The sequence below is a fragment of the Arachis ipaensis genome, chromosome B07 (genome assembly GCF_000816755.2).
Source record: "Arachis ipaensis cultivar K30076 chromosome B07, Araip1.1, whole genome shotgun sequence".
In the NCBI taxonomy this organism is placed as follows: domain Eukaryota; kingdom Viridiplantae; phylum Streptophyta; class Magnoliopsida; order Fabales; family Fabaceae; genus Arachis; species Arachis ipaensis.
Genome location: NC_029791.2, coordinates 36,463,751 through 36,483,591, shown reverse-complemented (window position 1 = coordinate 36,483,591; position 19,841 = coordinate 36,463,751).

The window sequence follows — 19,841 nt, the reverse complement described above, 5'->3', positions numbered from 1 at the left end:
TCTCTTTCTCATATCACCAAAAATCCGAACCCTTTCTCTCTCTGAGTTCAGATTTTTCTTCTTCTTTTCTTTTACTAACAATAAGGAACCTCTTTACTGTGACATAGAGGATTCCTCTTCTTTTCTTTTTCTCTCCTCTTTCTTATGAGCAGGGACAGAGAAAAAGGCATTCTTGTTGAAGCTGATCCAGAACCTGAAAGGACTCTGAAGAAGAAATTAAGAGAAGCTAAATTACAACAATCCAGAGACAACTTGATTACCTAAAGAAAATGCCTGCAGAGGCTCAAGAACTCATTGACATGGTTGCTAATAACTAGTTCATGTACACTTCTGAAAGGAATCCTGTGAATAATGGGACGCCTATGAAGAAGGGAGTTCTTGAGATTGACACTCTGAATGCCATATTGGCTCAGAACAAAGTATTGACTCAGCAAGTCAATATGATTTTTCAGAGTCTGAATGGAATACAAGCTGCATCTAGCAGTACTCAAGAGGCTTCTTATGAAGAAGAAGCTTATGATCCTGAGAACCCTGCAATAGCAGAGGTGAATTACTTAGGTGAACCTTATGGAAACACCTATAACTCATCATGGAGAAATCATCCAAATTTCTCATGGAATGATCAAAAGCCTCAACAAGGCTTTAATAATGGTGGAAGAAATAGGTTTAACAATAATAAACCTTTTCCACCATCCACTCAGCAACAGACAGAGAACTCTGAACAAAATACTTCTAATTTGGCAAACTTAATCTCTGATATGTCCAAGGCCACTGTGAGTTTCATGAATGAAACAAGGTCTTCCATTAGAAATTTGGAAGCACAAGTGGGCCAGCTGAGTAAATAAGCTTTTTGTTTTTCCATTACCATTGATGGCACCTAAACCTCTAAAAGAGGGGAAGGGAAGACAAAGGCTTCCACCTCCAAGTCATGGGAGATGGAAAGATTCATCTCAAGGGTCTATAGCTCAGTGGTAGAATATGTGGCTGCAAATTAAGAGATCCCTGAGATACCTCAGGGGATGCACTTCCCTCCACATAAATATTAGGAGCAAATCAACACCTCCCTAGGAGAATTAAGTTCCAACATGGGACAATTAAGGGTGGAACATCAAGAGCACTCCATCATCCTTCATGAAATAAGAGAAGATCAAAAAGCAATGAGGGAGGAGCAACAAAGACAAGGAAGAGACATAGAAGAGCTCAAGGACATCATTGGTTCCTCAAGAAGGAAACGCCACCATCACTAAGGTGGATTCATTCCTTGTTCTTACTTTCTCTGTTTTTCGTTTTCTATGTTAAGTGCTTATCTATGTTTGTGTCTTCATTACATGATCGTTAGTAGTTAGTAGCTTTGTCTTAAAGTTATGAATGTCCTATGAATCTATCACCTCTCTTAAATGAAAAATATTTTAATTCAAAAGAACAAGAAGTACATGAGTTTCGAATTTATCCTTGAACTTAGTTTAATTATATTGATGTGGTGACAATGCTTCTTGTTTTCTGAATGTATGCTTGAACAGTGCATATGTCTTTTGAAAGTTGTTGTTTAAGAATGTTAAATATGTTGGCTCTTGAAAGATGATGACTAGGAGACATGTTATTTGATAATCTGAAAAATCATAAAAATGATTCTTGAAGCAAGAAAAAGCAGCAAAGAACAAAGCTTGCAGAAAAAAAAATAGGCGAAAAAAAAATAGAAAAAAAAATAGAAAGAAGGGTAAAGTATATTTTTTGTCCCTGAAGTTTGACAAAAGTTTCAAAAATACCCCTAAGTTTTATTTTGTTTCAATTTTGTCCTAAAATTTTTCGATTTGCATCAAATATACCCCGAACGGCTAATTTTTCAAAAAATTTAAGACCAATTCAACAACAATTTCATAAAAACAACCCTCAACACAAGCAAATCAAGCATAGTTTTTATGCATTATTGTTAGATTGGTCTTAATTTTTTTGAAAATTTAGCCGTTAAGGGTATATTTGATGCAAATCGAAAACTTCTAGGACAAAATTGAAACAAAATAAAACTTAGGGGTATTTTTAAAATTTTTGCTAAACTTCAGGGACAAAAAATATACTTTACCCNCATTCAAGAGAATCCGGAAGGTCTAAACCTTGTTTGTGGTATTCCAAGTAGGATTCAATGATTGAATGACTGTGACGAGCTTCAAACTCGCGATTGCCGGGCAAAGATATGTTTAGACCATGGTTCTGTGCATCCGTTTTTGGTGCCATTTCCAGGGAATCAATTTCGAACAACAATTCACAACCTGAGTAGCAATTTCGCATACCAGTAACCATGAGATAGTAGTTGAATTTTTAGCTACCTTGTATATCATTAATATGTATTGTCCATTTGTGAAGCATGACAAGTTTTGATGATCATGGAGTCCGAGCCAATGGTTAGTCAAAGACTATTAGTTGTCAAGATGAAGCGATACTTAGCTAACTTAGAGGAGTGGATAGGTTCTTGAAGGATAAAAATCATAATGACGTAGTGGAAGCAGGGTAGATGATACCTAAGGAATTGGAACTGTCGAGAGCTATGCGGAGTTACCATTTGAAATCCAGTGACGTTAAGACTTTGAGGAAGAGGAAGAGAGCGAATTCAACCTTTAGTTGTTAATTGATTGAGACAAGTAGAGGTGAGACCAAACTCCTATACGAGAGGGTTTCCGAGGCCATTCTTGAAGGTGTACCAAAATTTCCACCTTAGAGAGAGAACGTGAGTTTGCGACAGAATTAATGCCGAAAGCCGGATCAGTGTTGATTGCACCACAAGTGAAGACATCATTATAATCAGTAGAACACAGGACCGAGTGAAGGGAGTACTGGAAGAGAGAATACTCCAACTAAGTATTTCCTTGCGAGAGTGGGCCAACTAATTTTCACAACTTAATCTAATATTTCTTCTACGGCTTACCTTGAAAACTCTATCTTGAATCTTTTCCTGTAAAAGCCCAATTCATCGTTCTTCTGATTCTATTCCTTACTCATATAAAACTTGTCTCTTTTGGGATAAGCCTAAACTCGTCCTAATATAATCACATAATCTTTAAATCCTGGAGACTTGTGGTACGTGGAGTTGCTCTTTTGTGGAAACTCGCATTCTTTTAAATCCAACTAGAACCTATTTAGTTTGACATGTCTTATTCTTTCTATTCAAGCTTTGATTCGAACTTCTTCCATGAGATGAAACTAGGTTTCTCTTCTTGTGTGTTCCATTAGTTCTGTACAACTCCGGCTAATTGTATACAAGACATTCTTTTGGTTTCTTGTGAACACAGTTTGTATTACTCGTTTGTCTCTTTGAACATAACATTTCTTTGAAAAATTAACTCGTATTGGAGTTGCGTCACGCATAACTCTTGGATGCAACTATTAGAGTGTCAATCCTTTAAAGTAAGACTTTTAAACATGAAAACGAACCAGCGACATTCCTAGGGAATTTAGAGCCTTAATTCTTGCCGGTCGTATCGCTCGTGACTAAATAGAAGTAATAGGGTGCACCGTGTGAATGAAATACTAGGATCCGATGAAAGCCTTCGAGCCATAGAAAGAAGATTAATCTTCATGCCAATGCTTGTATCACTTGAGCCTAATGAACCATTTAGGAAATGACTACGATGTATTATTGGAAGACTTAAGATGTGAGCGGATGCAGTGTCGTGAGGTTGTGGTAGACGCCCTAAGCAAGAAGTTTCTAAGAGATTCTTGGACGATAATTCCAAAGGAGAAAATGTTAGATGAGTTAAAGTTCTAAGTTTGAAGAGTGAGAGTGCAGTTGGAAGTGTCGGTCTAAATCCATTGCTAGGTTACAACATGGCATCGATGAGGAACGAGACACGTAACGAGACAATAAAGAGCCGCCAAAGATGTCAAAGTCTGCTAAACAAAGGGAATTAAGAATAGATTTATATGTCCAATGCCGAAATAGAGATCGTAGAGTCAAGGACTGAGGGAACACAATAATGGCAATAAAGAGCTACTAAGAGTATTGAAGCCTGTTGAATCAGGAAGATACCAAGAGAGAGTTATGTATCGAGATCAGAAGTTGAGATGAGAAACTATTTTCCAAAACTTACAACGTACCATGAATCAAAGAAGATACTTTTGGGTAGCCAGAAATAAAGAATAAAGCATAAATCGGAATGCTGCAACCATTGAAGGTTCTACACCGGAAGTAAGGAAGAGTAATTATCAATTTTGAAATAGATCGTCGAGGACTAGGATAGGAGATGGAGCTTCACAGAACCCTAAATGCCCCTGTATTACTAGAGCATCGAATACCTTAGTTCCTGAATTTAATAGACGAGACAACGGAGAAGAGCTACGCAAATTTGAGTTAACATTCTCACTATAAAAAGCCGACAGAAGAGATATACGAACTAAGGAAGTCCTGAACTCGAGAAGGTTACTTTAACAAGCTGGAATCAATGAATGAGTCAAGATTAAGGGATTGAAACCGAAGTGTCATAGGACCTAGATTAATGGCAAGGACGAGCTTTTTCGGATTCTGAAGAGAATTAGGCCAGTGACATATCAGGTAACTCTATCCCCACATCTTTCGAACTGGTACGATGTATCACATCTTAGTTTCAGGAGTACACCTCTGATGTCAATTACGTATTAGAACTTGAACCAGTGCAACTGAGGAAGGATCTAACGTTTCGAGTAACCTCGGTTAGGATATATAATAAGATACCATTGCCAAGCAGCTAGGCAGAGTAGAAGTTACATTAGTAGAAGATGCTAAAAGTGGAACTGGAAGTGGGAAACGTACTTAGGAACTCAAATCAGACAGGTGGAAAGACTACCCACACCTCCTTTCAGATAACTGAATCTGAATTTTGAGGGCAAAATTCCTAATTAGGTGGGTAGGATGTAAACCCCGTGAAATTAGCGAATAATTAGTCAATAAATTGAATTTTAATTAAAAAAATTAAAAATACAAAACTAACATCAAAATAGGATAGAGCTCTTCAAAACGAGAATTTTGACACCAATTTCGAAAAATTTGGCCCAAAATTGGGCCGAACGGGCCAAACCGGTCGAACCAGACCCGAACCAAGCCCGTGGGCCCAACCGTTTTATTAAATAAAATGAGCACAGCTCATTCTCGTCCCCCATTTGGCATGAAAAACACGCCGGGGAGCAGCATGAAGGTGAGAGCATGTAGCACTTCCAAAACCCTCACTCAAATTTGATTTCTCAATAACTTTTGATCCGGAGCTCTGATTGACAAACCGTTTGCGACTACGCATTCACCACGACGAGCTCTACGAAACCCATGGAACAATTTGGTAGGTAATTCATTATTTCCTTCTCAAAAAACTTCCCCCAATTTCGAAAATTCATGAACAATTATGTTGAAAATTGCTCAATTTTGGTGTTCTAGGTTCGATTTAGCTTACGGAGCTTATTGGGTTTGAGTTGCTACGCGTGTGGGTATGGTAAGGATCACCTAAACCTTAATCCAATTTTGATTTTATTATGTAAAATATGAATTTGGAATATATATATATATATATATATATATGCATTGGAATTGAATTGTAGGCATTTGGAAGCTTGGTGGTGATTGGAGCTAAGACTTTGGTTGGTTTCTCAAGCTTGTGAGGGGCTGTGGTTGTGATTCGTGTGGCTGCTTGGACTAAATATAGTGATCGGCCAAGGTATGATTTAGGTTTTGCATGTTTAACATATAAGATTTTGTGAAAACTTAGGCTAGCGCACTATATGATAAGTTGAAATGGGTAAATGTGTTGAATGATTAGTGTTTGTGATGTTGATGGATAAATTGATGTGGTTCTTGTATTGAGTAATTGATAATGGGAGTTAAGTGTATGTATGTATATATGCTAATATGATAGTGATGATTGAAGGATTTATGATTATGGCAAAGTAATGGTATGGATGAGATAGTGAATGGTGTTTATTTGAATGGTGTTTTTGGAATGGTTGGTATTGTTATGATGAATATTGTTGTGCTAATGATTGAAGAGTTTTATGATGAAGATAATATGTAGAATTGGAATAAGATGTTAGTTGTGAGTAAAATGTGTATAGTTGGGAAAATGTGATATGATTGAGCTAAGGTTGCAAGAATGGTTGTGTGATGGTGAAGAGTAAGTTGTATTAATGGTTATGGTATATTGAGTTGAATAGAAATGAGCTTTGAAAGGAAAAATGTGGTTTTGGTAAAAAAAAAAAGAGGTTTAGCGTATATTGGTAAAAACTGATTTTTGATGAACTTTGGAAGTCCATAACTTGCTCCTCAAATTTTGGGTGGAAATGCGGTTTGTTTTAAATGAAAGATGATTTTGCAAGCTTTTAAACGATATACATTTGGTGAAAAATAGAATTTCGTAGAGAAAGTTATGGACGATGAAAGTTTGGTGTGAGAAATGTGTATACAGGTGCTAAACTCTGGTTTTGCAGCTTTCTGGGCAATTTATTATTTTTTGGAAAAACGCACTTCCACACGTACGCGTGACCCACGTGCACGCGTGGCATGGCATTTTAAAACTGCGCGTGCGCGAGAAGCCCATGCGTGCGCGCGATGAGCCAACATCACGACCACGCGTACGCATGACCCACACGTACGCGTGACATGATGTTCTCACCTACGCGTACGCATGATTAGAGAATGCATGCGCGTGCTATCTTTTCTTACTACCACGCGCACGCGTGGCCCACGCGCACGTGTGGCCCACGCACACGCGTGGCCTTTGCTTGCTGCAAAACTAGAATTTTGTGTTTTAAACCAGATTTTCACTTCTAAACCTCCATTTTCTTCCTTTTAGACTTAAGGTATAGTACTAAGTCCAGTAGTTAGTTGAAGCTAGGAAAATAAGGTAACTTGGGGATGAAGAAAAAGGCAAATATGATGAGTTATAAAGAAGAGATGTAAATGTGAAATGAAGTTATGAAGCCATAGCTTTGACGAATGACTAAATAATGATTATGAAAATGAAATGACTTATGAATGATGATATCTGAGATACGAGTTTCCCTGGGTAAGAACCGTGGCTTGCCACCACGTGTTCCAGGTTGAAACTCGATACTCTGTTGATCCTATGTCGTAAGGGTGACCGGGCACGTATAAATTCCCGGGTATGGATAGCCCCCCAGTGAGTGATTTGAATGATGAATGAATGTGAAATCTATGCATAGACTCATGGGGATGCGCGACGGGGGACAGTCTAAGATTTTTAGACTTGTCGGGTTGGCTGGATAACCGACAGATGAGCCTCATAAGCCATAGGTCAGGCATACATCATGTGCATTTGTTTGTTTTGATTGTTATGCATTACTTGGGATTGCCTAACTGAATATATACATCCTACTACTTGTTATACTTGCTACTTGCACTATTTGCTTTTTACTTGTGCATGAACTTGTTTGGTTGCTTGTCTCTACTGAATTATGGATGACGGAGGGACGGAGGAAGGGTGAAATGGTTTGGTGTTTATGTTAGGAATAAAATTGAGTAAATTTAGGAATGTCTAGATTACCTACCCCTATTTATGGCTTTTGCTTAGAAAATTAAGTTTTACAATTGTATGACGGAGTTCTAGGATTGCCTCTAGCATTCCCAGGACCTTATTTATTATACGCGTGGCACCTTTACCATGCTGAGAACCTCCGGTTTTCATCCCATACTGTGTTGTTGTTTTCAGATGCAGGTCGAGAGGCTCCTCGCTAAGCGTCTAGATCTTTGAAGCAGAGTAGTCCCTGGGTTATTTTGGGTTTTCTGTTTGTATATATATGTACCTATGTACTTAGCTTGCTCTCCAAGAAACTTATTTATTTTGTTCCTCACAAAGGTTGAGGGAGAGCTAGGGTCTTATTTTGTATTTTGAGTATTTTGGGATACCTGTATATGTATGTATATATATATTCTCCGACCAGCCTTGGCTTCGCGGGCTGAATCAGGAGCTAGTTATGATGTATTCTTGGCTTTCTTTACTCTTTCGCTTATTCCTATCCTTAATTTTAGGTTTCTTAGCACGCAAGTAATTCTATTCTCTGAACGTTGCGCTTTTTATTTGTGATTTTTGTTTATCCATTTTTCAAGGCTCCTAGTATATTAACTCTTTATTAGGTGGGTAGGGTATAAACCCCGCTAAAATTAGTAAATAATTAGTCAATAAATTGAATTTTAATTAGAAAATTAAAAATGAAAAACTAATATAAAAATAGGATAGAACTCTTCAAAATGAGAATTTTGATACCAATTTCGAAAAATTTGGCCCAAAATTAGACCAGATGGGCTGAACCAGTTGAACCGGTCCCAAACCGGGCCCGTAGGCCCAACCGAACCCATTACTTAAATGAGCTGAAGCTCATTTTCTCCTTCATTTTGGCATGCAAACGCTGGAGAGCTCAACATGAGGAGGGAGAACGTTTGAAGCTTCCAAAACTCTCACTAAAATTTTAATTCTCAATAACTTTTGATCCGGAGCTCCAATTGACAATCCGTTTGTAGCCATGCGACTGCGGCGTTGAGCTCTACAAATCCCGGTACGTTGTAAGGTAAGGAATCCATATTTCCTTCCTCGATCTCCCCTATTTCAGTTTCGAAAATCTATTTAGCTTGCGGAGCTTAACGGGTTGAGTTGCTGTGAGTGTGGGTGCAGTAAGAATCACCTAAACCCTAGCCAAATCTTTATTTTATCGTGTGAAATCTGAATTTGAAGTATATATGTGTATTAGGTATGAATTAAGTATATACATATGCATTGAAATTGAATGGTGGACATTTGGAGGCTTGGTGGAAGATTGGTGCTAAGGTTTTAGTTAATTTCTCAAGCTTGGGGGCTGTAAGTGTGACTTGTGTGGCTGCCTTGGACTAAACGTGGTGATCGACTCAGGTATGGTTTAGGTTTTGTGCATTTAACATGTAAGGTTCTGTGAAAACTTAAGCTAGAGCACTATAGGATAAGTTGAAATGGTTAAACGTGTTAAATGATTAGTTTTTGTGATGTTGATGAATTGATTGATGTTGGGCTTGTGTTGAGTGATTGACAATGAGGGTTATATATATATATGCTAGTATAATGACGATGGATAAAGGATTTATGTTATTTGGATTTGTTGGTATTGGCATAATGAATAATGTTGTAATGATGGTGGAGGAATTTGGTGATGATGATGATGATATGTGTATATAGAGTAACGTGTTGGTTTGTGGCTAAAATTTGTAAAGTTGGGTGAAATGTGGTGTTAATGAGCTAAGTTGTAAGAATTGTTGTGCTATGGTTAAAGGCTAATTATATGGGTGGTTATGGTATGTTGAGTTGAGTGGAAATGAGGTTTGAAAGGAAAATGTGATTTTGGTAAAAATGGGGTTTGGTATAAGTTGGTAAAAAAAATGGTTTTTGATGAACATCAGTAGTCCATAACTTGCTCTCCAAATTTTGGATGAAAATGAGGTTTGTCTTAAATGAAAGTATGTTATATGAGCTTGAAAATGATATAAGTTTTGTGGAAAACTGAATAATGTAGAGGAAGTTATGCACGCCAGAAATCCGGTGCTAAAAACTAAAATTCTAGAAGTTGCAGCAGAATCAGGAAATTCTGATGTGTGCCCACACACCCAGCCGTGCGCATGCACCCAGCAGTAGCAGAAACCTATCTATGCGTACGCACGCCTTTGTGCGCACGCGCGCTGATGAACGGATAATTTATACCCTTTTTGGCATTATTTTTTTATAGTTTTTAGTATGTTTTAGTTAGTTTTTATTATAGTTTTATTAATTTTTATGCAAAAATTACATTTCTGGACTTTACTATGAGTTTGTGTGTTTTTCTGTGATTTCAGGTATTTTCTGGCTGAAATTGAGGGACCTGAGTAAAAATCTGATTCAGAGGCTGAAAAAGGACTGCAGATGCTGTTGGATTCTGACCCTCTTGCACTCGAAGTGGATTTTCTGGAGCTACAGAAGTCCAATTGGCGCGCTCTCAATTGCGTTGTAAAGTAGACATTCTGGTCTTTCCAGAAATATATAATAGTCCATACTTTGCTCGATATTTGATGGCCCAAACTGGCGTTCAAAGTCAGCCTAAAACATTCTGGCGTAAAACGCCCAAACTGGCACCAGAATTGGAGTTAAACGCCCGAACTGGCACCAAAGCTGGCGTTTAACTCCAGGAAAAGCCTAAGCACGAAAAAGCTTCAATGCTCCCAAGCACACACCAAGTGGGCCCCAGAAGTGAATTTTTGCACTATCTGCACTTAGTTACTTATTTTCTGTAAACCCTAGTAACTAGTTTAGTATAAAAACTACTTTTAGAGATTTGTTTTATATCTTTTTGACAATCTCTTCACCACTCACATCCATCCTTCATAAAACTCCACCTACCTTACCATTCAAATTCAAACCATTCCCCTCCCAAACCCACCCCTTCATACACGCCCTCTCTCTCCCTTACCCTATAAATACCACTCCTTACCACCTTCATTTCCACACATCCTATACACTTTACCCCCCTTGGCCGAACCCAAACCACCACTCCATCTCCTCCATTTTTTCTTCTTCTCCTCTTTTCTTTTCTCTTTTGCTCGAGAACGAGCAAACATTTTAAGTTTGGTGTGGAAAAAGCATTGCTTTTTTTTTTATTTTTCCATAACCATTAATGGCACCTAAGGCTGGAGAAATCTCTAGAAAGAGGAAAGGGAAGGCAATTGCTTCCACCTCCGAGTCATGGGAGATGGAGAGATTCATCTCAAAAGCCCATCACTAAGAAAAGGATGGAGCAAACAAGAGAGTCCACTCATGGACCTCAACAAGAGCATGAGGAAATTCCTCATCATGAAATCCCTGAGATGCCTCAAGGGATGCATTTTCCTCCACATAACTATTGGGAGTAACTCAACACCTCTTTAGAAGATTTAAGTTCTAACATGGAGCAACTAAGAGTGGAGCACCAAGAGCACTCCATCATCCTCCATGAAATCAGAGAGGACCAAAAGGCCATGAGAGAGGAGCAACAAAGGCAAGGAAGAGACATAGAGGATCTCAAGCACTCTATAAGATCTTCAAGAGGAGGAACTAGCCGCCATCACTAAGGTGGACCCGTTCTTTAATTTTCTTGCTCTTATTTTTCTGTTTTTCGATTTCTATGATTCATGTTTTATCTATGTTTGTGTCTTTATTACATGATCATTAGTGTCTAGTATCTATGCCTTAAAGCTATGAATGTCCTATGAATCGTTCACCTTTCTTAAATGAAAAATGTTTTTAATTGCAAAAGAACAAGAAGTACATGATTTCGAATTTCATCTTGAAATTAGTTTAAATATTTTGATGTGGTGGCAATACTTTTTGTTTTCTGAATGAATGCTTGAACAGTGCATATTTTTTAATTTGTTGTTTATGAATGTTAAAATTGTTGGCTCTTGAAAGAATAATGAAAAAGGAGAAATGTTATTGATGATATGAAAAATTATAAAATTGATTCTTGAAGCAAGAAAAAGCAGTGAAAAAGAAGAAGCTTGCGAAAAAAATGGCGAAAAAAATAAAATAAAAGAAAAAAAGAGAAAGAAAAAGCAAGCAGAAAAAGCCAATAGCCCTTTAAACCAAAAGGCAAGGGTAGAAAAGGATCCAAGGCTTTGAGCATTAATGGATAGGAGGGCCCAAAGGAATAAAATTCTGGCCTAAGCGGCTAAATCAAGTTGTCCCTTACCATGTGCTTGTGGCGTGAAGGTGTCAAGTGAAAAGCTTGAGATTGAGCGGTTAAAGTCGTGGTCCAAAGCAAAAAAAAAAGAGTGTGATTAAGAGCTCTGGGCACCTCTAACTGGGGACTCTAGCAAAGCTGAGTTACAATCTGAAAAGGTTCACCCAGTTATAAGTCTGTGGCATTTATGTATCCGGTGGTAATACTGGAAAATAAAATGCTTAGGGTCACGGCCAAGACTCATAAAGTAGTTGTGTTCAAGAATCAACATACTGAACTAGGAGAATCAATAACACTATCTGAATTATGAGTTCCTATAGATGCCAATCATTCTGAATTTCAAAGGATAAAGTGATATGCCAAAACTGCTCAGAAGCAAAAAGGCTACAAGCCCCGCTCATCTAATTGAAACTAATTTTCATTGATAAGTTTGGAATTTATTGTATATTCTCTTTTTTTATCCTATTTTGTTTTTAGTTGCTTGGGGACAAGCAACAATTTAAGTTTAGTGTTGTGATGAGCGGATAGTTTATACCCTTTTTGGCATTGTTTTTATATAGTTTTTAGTATGTTTTAGTTAGTTTTTATTATATTTTTATTAGTTTTTATGCAAAAATCACATTTCTAGACTTTACTATGAGTTTGTGTGTTTTTCTGTGATTTCAGGTATTTTCTGGTTGAAATTGAGGGACCTGAGCAAAAATCTGATTCAGAGGCTGAAAAAGGACTGCAGATGCTGTTGGATTCTGACCCTTCTGCACTCAAAGTAGATTTTTTGGAGCTACAGAAGCCTAATTGGTGCGCTCTCAATTGTGTTGGAAATTAGACATCCTGGGCTTTCCAGCAACATATAATAGTCCATACTTTGTCCGATATTTGATGGCCCAAACTGGCGTTCAAAGTCAGCCTAAAACATTCTGGCGTAAAATGCCCAAACTGGCACCAGAATTGGAGTTAAATGCCCAAACTGGCACCAAAGCTGGCGTTTAACTTCAGGAACAGCCTAAGCACGAAAAAGCTTTAATGCTCAGCCCAAGCACACACCAAGTGGGCCCCGAAAGTGGATTTCTGCACTATCTGCACTTAGTTACTTATTTTCTATAAACCCTAGTAACTAGTTTAGTATAAAAACTACTTTCAGAGATTTGTTTTATATCTTTTCACAATCTATGGACGTTTAGTCCTTAGACCATGGAGGCTGGCCTCATGGCCATGCCTGGACCTCTTTCACTTATGTATTTTCTACGGTGGAGTTTCTACACCCCATAGATTAAGGTGTGGAGCTCTGCTATTCTTCATGAATTAATGCAAGTACTATTGTTTTTCTTTCAATCCACGCCTACTTCTTCTCCAATATATACTCTTGTACTTAATTCAGTTAAGTCAGAATGAAGGGGTGACCCGTGACAATCACCCAATCTTTGTTACTCGCTTCGCCAAGATCCGCGTGCCTGACAACCACAAGCGGTCTACATCATGTTCAACGTAGTCATTGGATGACAGCCAGAGTATATTCTCTTGGATATCTAATACACGAACTGAGTCTGTGAGATTAGTATCTTCGTGGTATAGGCTAGAATTATTGGTAGCATTCCTAGGATCCGGAAAGTCTAAACCTTGTCTGTGGTATTCCGAGTAGGATCTGGGAAGGGATGACTGTAAACAGCTTCAAACCTGTGAATATTGGGCACAGTGGCAGTGTGCAAAAGGATCAATGGATCTTATTCCGACGCTAGTGAGAACCGACAGATGATTAGCCGTGCGGTAGCTGTATGTAGTATTTTTCATCCGAGATGAGAAATTCGACAGTTGATTAGCCGTGCAGAGATCGTACCTGGTATTTTTCACTGAGAGGATCTTACAGCTTGCCATGGAAGGGAGCACGCATGGTTGGAAGGAGGCAATAGGAAATCAGAGGTTCGAAAGCAACAAAGCATCTCCATACGCTTATCTGAAATTCCCACCAATGAATTACATAAGTAACTCTATCTTATTTTATGTTTTATTTATATTTTAATTATCAAAACCTCATAACCATTTGAATCTGTCTGACTGAGATTTACAAGGATGACCATAGCTTGCTTCAAGCCGACAATCTCCGTGGGATCGACCCTTACTCACGTAAGGTTTATTACTTGGACGACCCAGTGCACTTGCTGGTTAGTTGCATCGGAGTTATGAAAAGTGTGGATTACAATTTCGCATACCAAGTTTTTGGCGCCGTTGCCGGGGATTATTCGAGTTTGGACAACTGACGGTTCATCTTGTTGCTTACATTAGGTAATTTTATTTTATGTTTAAACTTTTTATTTTTAGTTTTCGAAAAATTTAAAAAAAATTATTTTATTTTATTCTTCAGAATTTTTAAGAATGAATTCTAGAGTTTCATCATGATCTGTTGAAGCCTGGCTGGCTGTCAAGCCATGTCTAATCTTTTGGACCGAGGCTTTTACTTATCATTGCAAGAGCTTTTTGATTCCCATCAATTTGGCTGTTGTATGTAATGCTCTGCTGAAGCTTGGCTAGCCATTGGCCATGTCTAATCTTTTGGACCGAAGCTTTCAAATAAAGCTTGGTTGGCTATTAAGCCATGTCTAAATTTTTGGACCGAAACTTTAAACTAAAATTGCATGATTCCTGGGATTCTTATTAAAAATTTTGAATTTCTTTAATTTCTTTTTCTAAAATAATTTTCGAAAACTCCAAAAAAAATTAATAAAACCATAAAAACTAAAAATTTTGTGTTTCTTGTTTGAGTTTAGTGTCAAATTTTAAGTTTGGTGTCAATTGCATGTTTTAATTTTTCTTTAAATTTTTGAAAACTCATGCATTGTGTTCTTCATTGATCTTCAAGTTGTTCTTGATGATTTTCTTTATTTGATCTTCAATTTTTCTTGTTTTGTATCTTTTCTTATTTTTCATATGCATTTTCGATTTATTAGTGTCTAAAGTTTAAAAATTTTTAAGTTTGGTATCTTGCATGTGTCTCTTTTCTTAAAAATTTTTAAAAATATGTTCTTGGTGTTCATCATGATCTTCAAAGTGTTCTTGGTGTTCATCTTGACATTTAAAGTGTTCTTGCATGCATTAGTTGTTTTGATCTTAATTTTTTATGTTTTGTTTCATTTTGGTATTTTTCTCTCTCATCATTAAAAATTCAAAAATAAAAAAATATCTTTTCCTTTTTTGTCTCATAATTTCGAAATTTTGAATTGATTTAGTCAAAAAGTTTTAAAATTTAGTTGTTTCTTGTTAGTCAAGTCAAAATTTTAATTTAAAAATTCTATCTTTTCAAATCTTTTTCAAAATCATATCTTTTTCATTTTTTTATATATATTTTCAAAAATTTTAAAAATTTATTTTCAAAATCTTTTCTTACTTTTATTTCATAATTTTCAAAATTAATGCTAACATTTAATGTTTTGAGTCAAAAATTTCAAGTTGTTACTTACCTATTAAAAAAGGTTCAATATTTAAATTCTAGAATCATATCTTTTAGTTTCTTGTTAGTCAAGTAATCAACTTTAATTTCAAAAATCAAATCTTTTTAATTTTCTTTTCAAATCTTTTTCAAAATAAATTTCAATCATATCTTTTTCAAAATTCAATTTAAAAATATTTTCTAATTTCTTATCTTTTCAAAATTGATTTTCAAATCTTTTTCAATTAACTACTTGTCCTTTTTGTTTGATTTTAATTGTTTATTATTTCTTATCTTTTTCAAAACTATCTAACTATTTCTCTCTCTAATTTTCGAAAATCACTAACCTCTTTTTCAAAATTATTTTTAATTAACTAATTGTTTTAAATTTTAATTTTATTTTATCCTTCTTTTTAGTTAACTAATTGTTTTAAATTCTAATTTTATTTTATTTCTTTTAATATTTTCGAATACTAACTATTAATTAAAATAAAAACAAAAATATTTCTCTTTTTTTTTTTAAATTAGTATTCGAATTTCTTCTCCCTCTCATCTCTCTCTATTTATTTTATTTATTTACTAACACTTCTCCTCTTAAAATTCGAACCCTCTCCCCCACTCTGTGTTCGAATTTTTCATCTCTTCTCTCTACATCATTCTCCTATTCTTTCCTTCTTCTACTCACATAAAGAAACCTCTATACTGTGACATAGAGGATTCCTCTTCTTTTCTGTTTTCTTCTTTTTCATATGAGCAGGAACAACGATAAAAACATTCTTGTTGAAACTGATCCTGAACCTGAAAGGACTCTAAAGAGGAAGCTAAGAGAAGCTAAAGCACAACTCTCTGGAGAGGACCTGACAGAACTTTTCGAAAAAGAAGAAGACATGGCAGAACCCAATAACAATGGTGGAGATGCAAGGAAGATGCTTGGTGACTTTATTGTACCCTCTTCTGATTTCTGCGGAAGAAGCATCTCAATTCCTGTAATTGGAGCAAACAACTTTGAGCTTAAGCCTCAATTAGTTTCTCTAATGCAGCAGAATTGCAAGTTTCATGGGCTTCCATTGGAAGACCCTCATCAGTTCTTAGCTGAATTCTTACAAATCTGTGACACTGTTAAGACCAATGGGGTTAATCCCGAGGTCTACAGACTTATGCTTTCCCCTTTGCTGTAAGAGACAGAGCTAGGACATGGTTGGATTCACAACCTAAGGAAAGCCTGAACTCTTGGGAAAAGCTGGTCAATGCCTTCTTGGCAAAATTCTTTCCACCTCAAAAATTGAGTAAACTTAGAGTGGAGGTCCAAACCTTCAGACAGAAGGAAGGTGAATCCTTCTATGAAGCTTGGGAAAGATACAAGCAATTGATCAGAAGGTGTCATTCTGACATGCTTTCAGAATGGAGCATCATATGTATATTCTATGATGGTCTGTCTGAATTGTCCAAGATGTCATTGGATCACTCTACTAGTGGATCTCTTCATCTGAAGAAGACGCCTGCAGAATCCCAGGAACTCATTGAAATAGTTGCAAATAACCAGTTCATGTACACTTCTGAAAGAAATCCTGTGAATAATGGGATGACTCAGAAGAAAGGAGTTCTGGAGATTGATACTCTGAATGCCATATTGGCTCAGAATAAAATATTGACTTAGCAGGTCAATATGATTTCTCAGAGTCTGACTGGAATGCAAGCTGCATCCGGTAGTACTAAAGAAGCCTCCTCTGAAGGAGAAGCTTATGACCCTGAGAATCCTGGAATAGAAGAAGTGAATTACATGGGAGAATCCTATGGAAACACTTACAATCCTTCATGGAGGAATCATCCTAATCTCTCATGGAAGGATCAAAAGAAGCCTCAATAAGGCTTCAATAATAATAATGGTGGGAGAAACAGGTTTGGCAATAGCAAACCTTTTCCATCATCTTTTCAGCAACAGACAGAGAATTCTAAGCAGAGCCTCTCTGACTTAGCAACCATAATCTCTGATCTATATAAGACCACTCAATGTTTCATGACTGAAACAAGGTCCTCCATTAGAAACTTGGAGGCACAAGTGGGTCAGCTGAGTAAAAGAGTTACTGAACTTCCTCCAAGTACTCTCCCAAGCAATACAGAAAAGAATCCAAAAAGAGAGTGCAAGGCCATAAATATACCCCATACGGCCGAACCTGGAGAGGAGGAAGAGGCAGTAATTTCCAGTGAAGAAGACCTCAATGGACGTCCACTGGTCACTAAGGAGTTCCTCAATGAGGAACCTAAGGAATTTGAGGCTCATACAGAGACCATTGAGATTCTACTGAACTTACTGTTGCCATTCATGAGCTCTGATGAGTATTCATCCTCTGAAGAGGATGAAGATATTATTTAAGAGCAAGTAGCTCTATATTTAGGAGCAATCATGAAGCTAAATGCCAAGCTATTTGGTAATGAGACTTTGGAGGATGAACCTCCATTGCTCATCAATGAACTAAATGATCTGGTTCAACTGAAATTACCTCAGAAGAAACAGGATCCTGAAAAGTTCTTAATACCCTGTACCATAAGCACCATGACTTTTGAGAAGGCTTTGTGTGACCTGGGGTCAGGAATAAACCTCATGCCACTCTCTGTAATGGAGAAACTAGGGATCTTTGAGGTACAAGCTGTAAGATTCTCATTAGAATTGGCAGACAAATCAAGGAAACAGGCTTATGGATTTGTAGAGGATGTATTGGTGAAGGTTGAAGGCCTGTACATCCCTGTTGATTTCATAATCCTAGACACTAGGAAGGATGAAGATGAATCCATCATCCTTGGAAGACCCTTCCTAGCCACAGCAAAAGCTGTGATTGATGTGGACAGAGGAGAGTTAGTCCTTCAATTGAATGAGGACTACCTTGTGTTTAAGGCTCAAGGATCTCTATCTGTAATCATGGAGAGGAAGCATGAAAAGCTTCTCTCAATACAGAGCCAAACAGAGCCCCCACACTCAACTTCTAAGTTTGGTGTTGGGAGGCCAACATTAAGCTCTGAATCTTTGTGAGGCTCTCTAAGAGCTCACTGTCAAGCTATTGACATTAAAGAAGCTCTTGTTAGGAGGTAACCCAATGTTATTTAATTATATTTATTTGTTTTCTATTGTTATTTTATGTTTTCTTTAGGTTGATGATCATGTGAGGTCACAAAAACAACTACAGAATTAAAGCAAAATAAAAAATAGCATAAAAAATAGCACACCCTAGAGGACAGGCTTACTGGTGTTTAAATGCCAGTAAGGATAGCAGAATGGGCATTTAACGCCCATCCTGGCAGCATTCTGGGCATTAAACGCCAGAATGGGCAGCATTCTGGGTGTTTAATGCCAGAAAAGGGTGTCTGGCGTCTGGCTGGCGTTAAACGCCAGAAATGGCTGACAGACTGGCATTTAACGTCAGAAAAGGGTGTCTGGCTGGCGTTAAACGCCAGAAAGGGGTAGCAGACTGGCGTTTAACGCCAGGAAAGGTAGCAGAGCTGGCATTAAACGCCAGAATTGGCACACAGTGGGCGTTTAAACGCTAGAATAGTGTAGGGACCCAATTTCCTTGACACCTCAGGATCTGTGGACCCCACAAGATCCCCACATACCCCACCTCTTCTTCTCTCCTCTTCACACCTTTCCATAACACTCTTCCCCAAACACCCTTCACCTATCAAATCTTATCCTCTTCTTGACAATCTCCGTGGGATCGACCCTTACTCACGTAAGGTTTATTACTTGGATGACCCAGTGCACTTGCTGGTTAGTTACATCAGAGTTGTGAAAAGTGTGGATCACAATTTCGTGCACCACGCGCCCTTGTGCATATGCACACACCATGATATGCTTTCTGCTGGTGGCGCTCGCATAGATAAGGCGCACGCACATCAAGTAACTCTTGGTTGGTGTGTGCACACACGCACACGTTCTGATTTCTTGTTAAGTTGTGCGCACATACACATGTGTGCATACGCACACCCTCTATTTTCTAGCACCTGTGTTTTTATGATCTAAACATGGTTTTGAACCCCTAAACCCCTATTTTTGCCCTGTTAACCTTAGATCTTACTGGTAAGCTTAGTAATTAATGGAAGATAGGAGTTTAAGGTAACTTGGGAAGGAAGTAAGAGGTAAGAACGGTGAATTATACAGGAAGGAGGCGTATATGTGAATGAATTATGATGTTAAGGCTTAAATGATTAGTTTCTACATTATGAAATGTATGAGGCAAATAAAAGAATAATGTAAGAAGTTGAGGATTGATGATGTTAATCAATCAAGAACAATAAAATGTATGATCAATGGGTTAAGTAAAGTTGAGAATGATGAGTTGAGACATGAGATAGTTTCGAGAATGAAACTGATAATTATGAGAAATGATTGAATATATTGAGCTTGAGGGCGTTATCTCCCCCATGTCAGCTTGAGGTGTTGTCTCTTCACCCCATTTCAGCTTGGGACTCGTCCCATGGATATTATTGAGCTTGGGGCGTTCTTTTCCCCATGTCAACTTGGGGATCCTCCCCATGGTGTATTTTTGAGCTTGAGAACATGTCGAGATGACTACGTAACCGGTAGTTGATATCAACAGCCATAGGACAGGAATGCATTATGTGCATTTGTTTGTTTTATCTGCTATGCATTACTTGGGATTGCCTAACTGAATATTTACCATGCTACTTGCTATACTCGCTACTTGCACTATCTGTTTCCTACTTGTGCATGAAATTACTTGTTTGT